At 40.4% G+C, this 7,630-nt stretch overlaps 1 long non-coding RNA gene across 1 annotated transcript; it reads right to left on the minus strand.

The window, feature by feature from the left end:
• Positions 1 to 5,637: 5,637 nt before the first annotated feature.
• LOC128366715 (uncharacterized) lies at positions 5,638 to 6,240 on the minus strand. The gene is made up of 3 exons (XR_008321881.1): positions 6,180 to 6,240; positions 5,789 to 5,882; positions 5,638 to 5,697 (listed from the first exon to the last, which is right to left on the minus strand). It is a non-coding gene; the product is annotated as an uncharacterized LOC128366715 (long non-coding RNA).
• Positions 6,241 to 7,630: the final 1,390 nt, after the last annotated feature.

The following is a 7,630-nucleotide window of genomic DNA, read 5'->3' on the forward strand; positions in this document are numbered from 1 at the left end:
AGCACTACAGACACAGACCACAGCAACAAGCCAAGCAGTAGCAATCTCTCAGAAATACGTGATGCGGGCACGACTTCTTAACACTGAATTCTGTGATGGGGACACGTAATGTGTTAAATTTTTTCGTGTCCCAATCACGGAAACAATACCAGTGTAAAGTCAATGGGAATCCTCTTTCGTGGTGGACACACAGATTCCCCGGTTCAACTACGTCACATAGTGGGCGGTAATTATTACTGTTTTCTAATCAATAAATCTTTTATTTTATCGTTATTTTTAATATTCATTTCACTGAATTTATTATAGTGCATTAAATACGATTTTTTGTTGTTGTCTAAAACAGGTTGTGTGTGATATAACTGTCGTTTTGGTGTAATGAGGTAGTTTTTATAGCCTATTTACAACTGCTGGACTTTTTGTTTACGTTATTAAAAAGGAAATACTGTCCTCTTTTAGCATTTTACCACATGAATAATAATAAAATCAATAGTTTCATAGGCTGTTATGAAATCGCGTCATACTACTAGAGCGTCAACATCATATTTTCTAGCGGTTGCACATCGGTGCAAGGCTGATAGATATTTTTCTCAAAAGGTGTTTTCTTTCATAGCAGGTTAATAATAATTAAAATAGCCTGACATTGATAGTGGGTTAATGAATGAGAAATAGAGTCAGTGTTACCACACCGGGAGCACAGCTGTGCAATAAGCCGTAGGCTATAGATTTTTTTTATTACATAGCCTATAATTTTCACTTGGAAACAATAACTGCTACATTAGTCAATATTTAACAGGGATATATTTCTCTTTGTCGAGTATTCATCTCACATTTATCCCGTTCTCAGACCGGATAACCCGCTGCTTGAAGTAGACTAATTTCCTCACTGTCCGCACAGCTGTGCTCCCGGTGTGGTAACACTGACTCTATTTCTCATTCATTAACCCACTATCAATGTCAGGCTATTTTAATTATTATTAACCTGCTATGAAAGGAAACACCTTTTGAGAAAAATAAATATCAGCCTTGCAGCGATGTACAGGCAAGCTACCGCTAGAAAATATGATGTTGACGCTCTAGTAGTATGATGCGATTTCATAACAGCCTATGAAACTACTGATTTTATTATTATTCATGTGGAATTCCGTGGTTGTTTCCGTGATGGGGACACGTAATGTGTTAAATTTTCGTGTCGCAATCACGGAAACAATACCAGTGTAAAGTCAATGGGAATCCTCTTTCGTGGTGGACACACAGATTCCCCGGTTCAACTACGTCACATAGTGGGCGGGGGATAATATTTCTAATCTATAAATCTTTTATTTTCTAGCGGTTTTTAATTTTTCAGTCAAAACTCATTTGTGCTTACATGTACTTTTCATGACTCGTATGATCTTTGTTTTTTTACTTTTTATATTCTCCAGTAAACATGCCAAGTTATTTATATATACACATTTACTAAAAAATAAATAAATACAAAAAGCAGGGTTCACAGTGACCAATTATTACAAACATTTAATCATTGGCAATAGACTACACCTTATTTATCAGAGTGAACTTTTCCTCATTTTGAGTCAATGAAATACAAATATGTATAATATATATGAAAATGTGAAAATATTAAAATCACTTGGACGTCATGGCGACGTGATGCGCGCACACACACAGAGAGAGATCCATTCATAATTTCACAACTCATTGGTTTCATTTTTATACCCAAAACAACTATAAAACAGAGTATGATGGTCTGCGCCACATCCTTACCCTTAACTCACTGCACCTCATTTTCGTTGATTTTTTTGAAGTTGTTCCACAAGGAACTTTTTGATGGCTGTACTAGTCTCTGCATGTTTCTCCGTTTGTAGAAGAGCATTTAGCTAACGTTAGCCCTATGACATTAGCCCATCTACACCACTATAGCTAATCTTATACTGCCCACGTGAGGATAGGAGCTGAACTGTTTCATTCGGTTGTCTTTGTCATCATTTCTTTCTCCATGGGTGTGACATCCTCATTGTCCACATCCATCAGTTCCAAAGGGACAGGGCTCAGGTCTGTTTTCATAGCAACCATGTTTGCCTTTGCCTGAGGGTCTTGGGGTGGGGTCCCTTTCCTCCACCAGGTCTTCTGTGACTGAAGACCTTTTTCCACAATGCTCTGATGGTGGATGGCTCTGTTGCTAAATCTATCTCCATGGGTGTGATAGCCTGCTCATCCACATCCATCAGTTCCAGAGGGCCAGGGCTCAGGTCTGTTTTCATAGCAACCATGTGAAAACATGTGGTTTTGATATTTATTTTATTCACTTTAGTACATGAAGTTGTCATGTTCCTCCTCAGTTCCTCAATAATATGTTCTGAAATGCACTGAAAAAAAGATGACGTGTGTTTTCAAAGGCTTTTAAAAAAAATACATTTGCTTGGCTCATTGATTTTCAGTTCACCTCAAGATTTAGACCTTTGAGTCTGTTTATTTATAACAGTATACAATGACAGAAAATCATAAAAATATTTGTTGCTGTTTCATTCGGTTGTCTTTGTCATCATTTGTGGTACTTTTTATTCATTTATTTTTTTCGTGTCAAACATCTGAATATCGAACGTTTTTCACTTTCTGTTGAACATTTTTCAACTTTATGTTACATTTATAACACTGACAACTATTAATTTACCAGACAAACAAAAAAGGTTGGAAAAAAACAGGAGAATGTATATACTAGTTTTCTTGGATGGAGATGGGGCACATCTACGTTCCTCTGATGTGATGTCCTCGTCTTCTGAAGAGATGCTGCATGCTGTGTTGTGGCTCCCCAGCAGCCAGTCAGCCCAGCTGCTCCTCATCATCATCAGGACTGCCTGAGTATAAGAGGAGGCGGTTGAGGGGAGCTTCAGATGAGCGAGGAGACACTGGGATTACAGAGGGAGCCACAGTAGTCAACGTTCAAGCAACGGGCGCCCCTTCTCAGCCTCCTCTTATACTCAGGCAGTCCTGATGACGATGAGGAGCAGCTGGGCTGATTGGTATTGCCAGCACCTGTGCTGGGCTGACTGGCTGCCGGGGAGCCACAACATGCTGGTTGAGGAGACAAGGAGCAAATGTCTCTTGATGACAACACGATAGCTTCCTCAAGGTGTGTCTTTAGAGCCAATTTACTCTTCCGCCATCTCATGAAGCAGCTCCACCACAGCAACTTGTTCTTGGGGTCTTTGGAGCCATTTGCACTCTCAATCAGTCCTGAACCTGCGTGATCGCTGAACTTACTTGCAATGTCTTGAAAGGTCAGCCAGAATTTAATTTCCCCAACAACTGCCGTCAGCATCTTGCATTTTCTGCAGCTTGAAAACTGGCAGCAAGCAGCAGTAGTGGAACATGAGATGACTTTGTTCAGTGAGGACTGTATGGTCATTTTCCTCAGTCAATTTTATTTATATACTCAACAAAATGATGTTACCTCTTTTGAGCTCATTCAACTTTTACAACAATTGTTTCCAAAGTGTAAAATTTCACATTGCAAATATTAAGTTAGCAGAACTTTTTGCTAATTCAAAAATTTAAGTCTAATTGATTGACTTTTCTTAAAGCAAGTTGGGCCAACTTTTTCTACAAGCTGAAATATGAAGTTATCTCAACACATGATGTTGTTGGGTTGAATAATTATATATTTATTTCTCAAGTCAAGTTGACCCAACTTTACTTAAGTCAAAATATGACGTTAGCTCATCCCTTTGCAGTTGTTACTCATTGTTTTTGTCTTAAAGTTGGTCTAACACTACTGTCACCATAACAATTGAATACACAAGTGTCTTATTTTTGAAATGTTATTATTTCAAAACTGTTTATAATTAATACAGCTGTTTGGAGCATTCCTCCTTAGAAAATAAAAAGTTATCAAGTCAAAAGCAGATGCAAAGCCACCCAGGTCCTCAAGGACTACAGCACTCTGAGGGTGCACTGACACTAGGGCCAGTTGTTTCGTACCGTGCTAAAGCACGAATGTCCCCCCTCCCCTGTCCTCTGCTGGCTCGTACTCAAGCATGGCTGCCTCCGACACATGCCTTACACTAAAACAGAGGTCTTCAACAGGGGGTCCGCGACCCCTAGGGGGTCCACGGAGGTACTGCAGGGGGGTCGCGAAAGTTTTGGTTGATTAGACATTTTTTTTATATTCCCCCTTGCAATTTTTTCCACAAATTGAAATGTCTTTAAATACACATGAACATGAATTCATCACACTGTAGTGAACAGATGGAGGCAGAAGACGTCTTTCAGTGAGCAGTGCACACATTCAGCGACACACAGGAGCTCTTTCAAGCTGGGCACCGGTTCATTCACAACACCTGTCCCGCCAACGAGGAGGACGCGCCTCCATCGCTGCTGTGCCAATCACGAGGTCGTACCTTGCACATGCTTAAAATAAAAACATGAATATATGAACCTGTGTATAACAGACATTCCAACTCCCCCGGAAGTTCTGGGAGTCTGCCGCATATCCCTGACGCCCGCAATTGAGACACAGGCTGTGTCTCAATTCCGACCCAACTGCGAGGCTGCATCCTCGAAGTACGCGGCCTTCGAAGGATGCAGCCTTCTGAGGAACCTCCGAAGGCTGCATCAACCGTTGTTAAATGAGACGGTCTAGCCTTCGAGGCATTTCCTGGTTGCGTCACCAGCTGTTCCCGCCCATAAGACGAGAAAGACGCCACGACCGAAAAGACGGTGAAAAAGCTGACAAAATTATAAGAGAGAAGAAAAGAGAAGAATAAAGGAAAGGAGAAGAAAGAAGGAAAACACACAAGAAAGAAAGAAAGAAGGAAAACACACAAGAGAAAGAATAATAAAATAATAATAATAATCTGTAAATAGTTATTTCTGATGTAATTTTGTAAATAGTGAAATGTTTCATCACTTGATAATAAAAGAAAATATTTAATCCCTTGTTCTTCCTGAACAGTAGCACTTTATGCAACCCTGTTATAAATTGTACTGAAGTTGTAAATACTAAATGGAATAGACAACGTGTAACAATGAACAATATTTTTTATTTAATAACAACATAAAACATCAAAATCTTCACAATCAAATAAAAAATAAAGAAATCATAAATAAACACAGTTCATAAATAAAATTAAACACATCTATATAGATGTATATTTATTTTTCTATTACTTCTTCCAGGAGAGAGAAGAGTCTCTCCATCCTGTCTTTCCCCTCCTGCTCCCTCCTCTCCTCTGCCTCATTCTGCCGCCTCATGTCCTCCTTTATGAGGTCAAGGAGGTCATCCTCCCTCCTCCTCTTCCTCCTGGGCCCTGGCTGGTCCTCCTCCTCCTCCTCCTCCTCTTCACTCTCCTGCTCACCCACTGCGGCACTTGGCCCTGGTGTGTCCTCACGGATGGAGGCAATGAGGACAGGGGGGGCAATAGATGGCCTCTGCCCCAGTACCTCATCCATGAGGACAAACCAGGGCCAAGTGCCAGCAGTGGGCTTGCCGCTGGCCCCCTCCCCTGTCCCTGGATATTTGCAATCCTAAGGCAGTGGAAATCAATCATGTCAGCAATTTTCAGCAAAAGTATTTAGTAACAGTAAAACTAATCCAAACCTGTAGGCTACCTACTTTATATATATATTTTTAAATTGTCCCTTTTTTTTTTGGCCTGGTAGGGCTGGACCTTCCCCTCCAGCCCAATCTTTTCCAGTATTGCTCTAAACACAGAGGGAAGCAAGAGAAAAGGTAAACACAAGATCACATCAACACAGGGATGCAAAGATGTACAAAAATGGACATCAGCCTTACCTCCATCCCGCCGTGGCGGAGTTTTTGGCCCCCGTGAATAGATGGTCATTTTCCCCTCTTTGTTTAATCAGGAGCTCGGTTTGCTCCTTGCTCCCTAAAACAAAAATAAAACAAAATGTAACGTAAAACTTTTTTTTTTTTTTTACTATGTCAACAGACAAAAGGGTTCTAATATAGCAAAAAATTATCATAATAATGAAATATAACATATAATAGTGATAATCCCAAACGTAGCTCTTTATTAAAATCTAAATTTGTTCATCTTAGTCCATTTTTATATATATATATATATATATATATATATATATATATATATATATATATATATATATATATATATATATATATATATATATATAAAAATAATTAAATAAAACAAACCAATACATACACTTGAATGAAAAGTCTTCACCTGTTGGTGTCGCCATTGTTGTGTTTTCGCGGCACTGAACAGCGCCGCGCAAAGGATCTTGGGATTTGGGAGGCCGCGAAGGATAGTAGCGATGCATCCTCGAAAAAGAGGGAAAAGAAGGCCGCATTTCAAGGCTGCATTTGAAGGAGTCTTCGAATTGGGACAGCCTTCGCGCAACGTTGTGACGTAATCGGCCTCTAAATGCGTACTTCGAGGATGCAGCCTCGCAATTAGGACCAGATTGGGACACAGCCACAATCTCCCGGAATCTGGAGAGAGCAAGACCGCGCACTAGAAAGTGACTGCGTGCTGTGCGCATGTGTGTGTGTGACTATAAATGCAGCGCGTGAGAGCAAAGCGTCCTTATCAGAGACGTGCACATGATTATAGAGGGGCAGGGGCTCAAAGTCAGAAAAGGGCAACATGTGTGTGCGGAAACGCGCGCCAGATTTTTTGGCATTGTGCTGCAGGCATAATCAACATGAATCAAGTTTAAATACACATGGTAATATATAATAATAATAAGGTACATTTATACATGGCACTATAGGACCGGTTTAATATAAAACACCATTTTATACAATATATAAAAGTAGGGGGTCCCCGCGCCATCTCTCTATCAGTTTGGGGGTCCTTGGCCTGGAAAACGTTGAAGACCCCTGCACTAAAACATATAGACAGTTTACTCTCATAAATGCTTTGTTTGTGTGTGTCCCGGTAAAACACAACACAGCTGATCAATTAACACAACACACTATGATTAAAAAACGCAAGCGTGTTGTTCTGAGTCATGCCTGAGTAGTATGCAGTATTAGATACTTGTGTAAGAAAGACTAGTAAAAGCAGACATACTGATTCAACTCTTAACCCCAGTAAAAGTAAGAGTTAGAAGTCTCCAAATGACTTACTTTAACAAATTTCGTAATTTTTCGGAAAATTGGCTTCTTTTCCCGGGATCTAAAATGTCTTATTTTCGGGAGAAATATTAACCCCTAGTGCGCACGCGTGACCAAGTGTACCGTACTCAAGCACACCTCTTCAGAGTGTGAGTGTGTCCAGAGACTATTAGTGGGTTTGTGTTTATTCTTTTGAAGGACTCTCCCAGACACAGATGTCACATCACCCTCAGCAACCTCCCAGCCCAGCTCAACCCACTCTGCTCCGTACACCATTCCCCCCCCCCCCCCCCCCCCCCCCCCCCCCGGCCATGCTTGGTTCTCCTTCAGCCTTTTCCTCAGTGTAACATCTAAAATAAATAATATAATTTAATTCAGTCATTACTCCTTACTGCTCTGTTTCACACTTGGTACTTACTGTAGTAACTAGCTCCAGGTAAACACTGAGTATTAACTGTCCAGTGCTCATTCACGTGTTGAAAAGAAGAAAAAAAAAAACAAACACCAAAAGGAAATGCCCTCATTTCAGCATGT

This window comes from Scomber japonicus, chromosome 10, assembly GCF_027409825.1.
Source record: "Scomber japonicus isolate fScoJap1 chromosome 10, fScoJap1.pri, whole genome shotgun sequence".
NCBI lineage: Eukaryota > Metazoa > Chordata > Actinopteri > Scombriformes > Scombridae > Scomber > Scomber japonicus.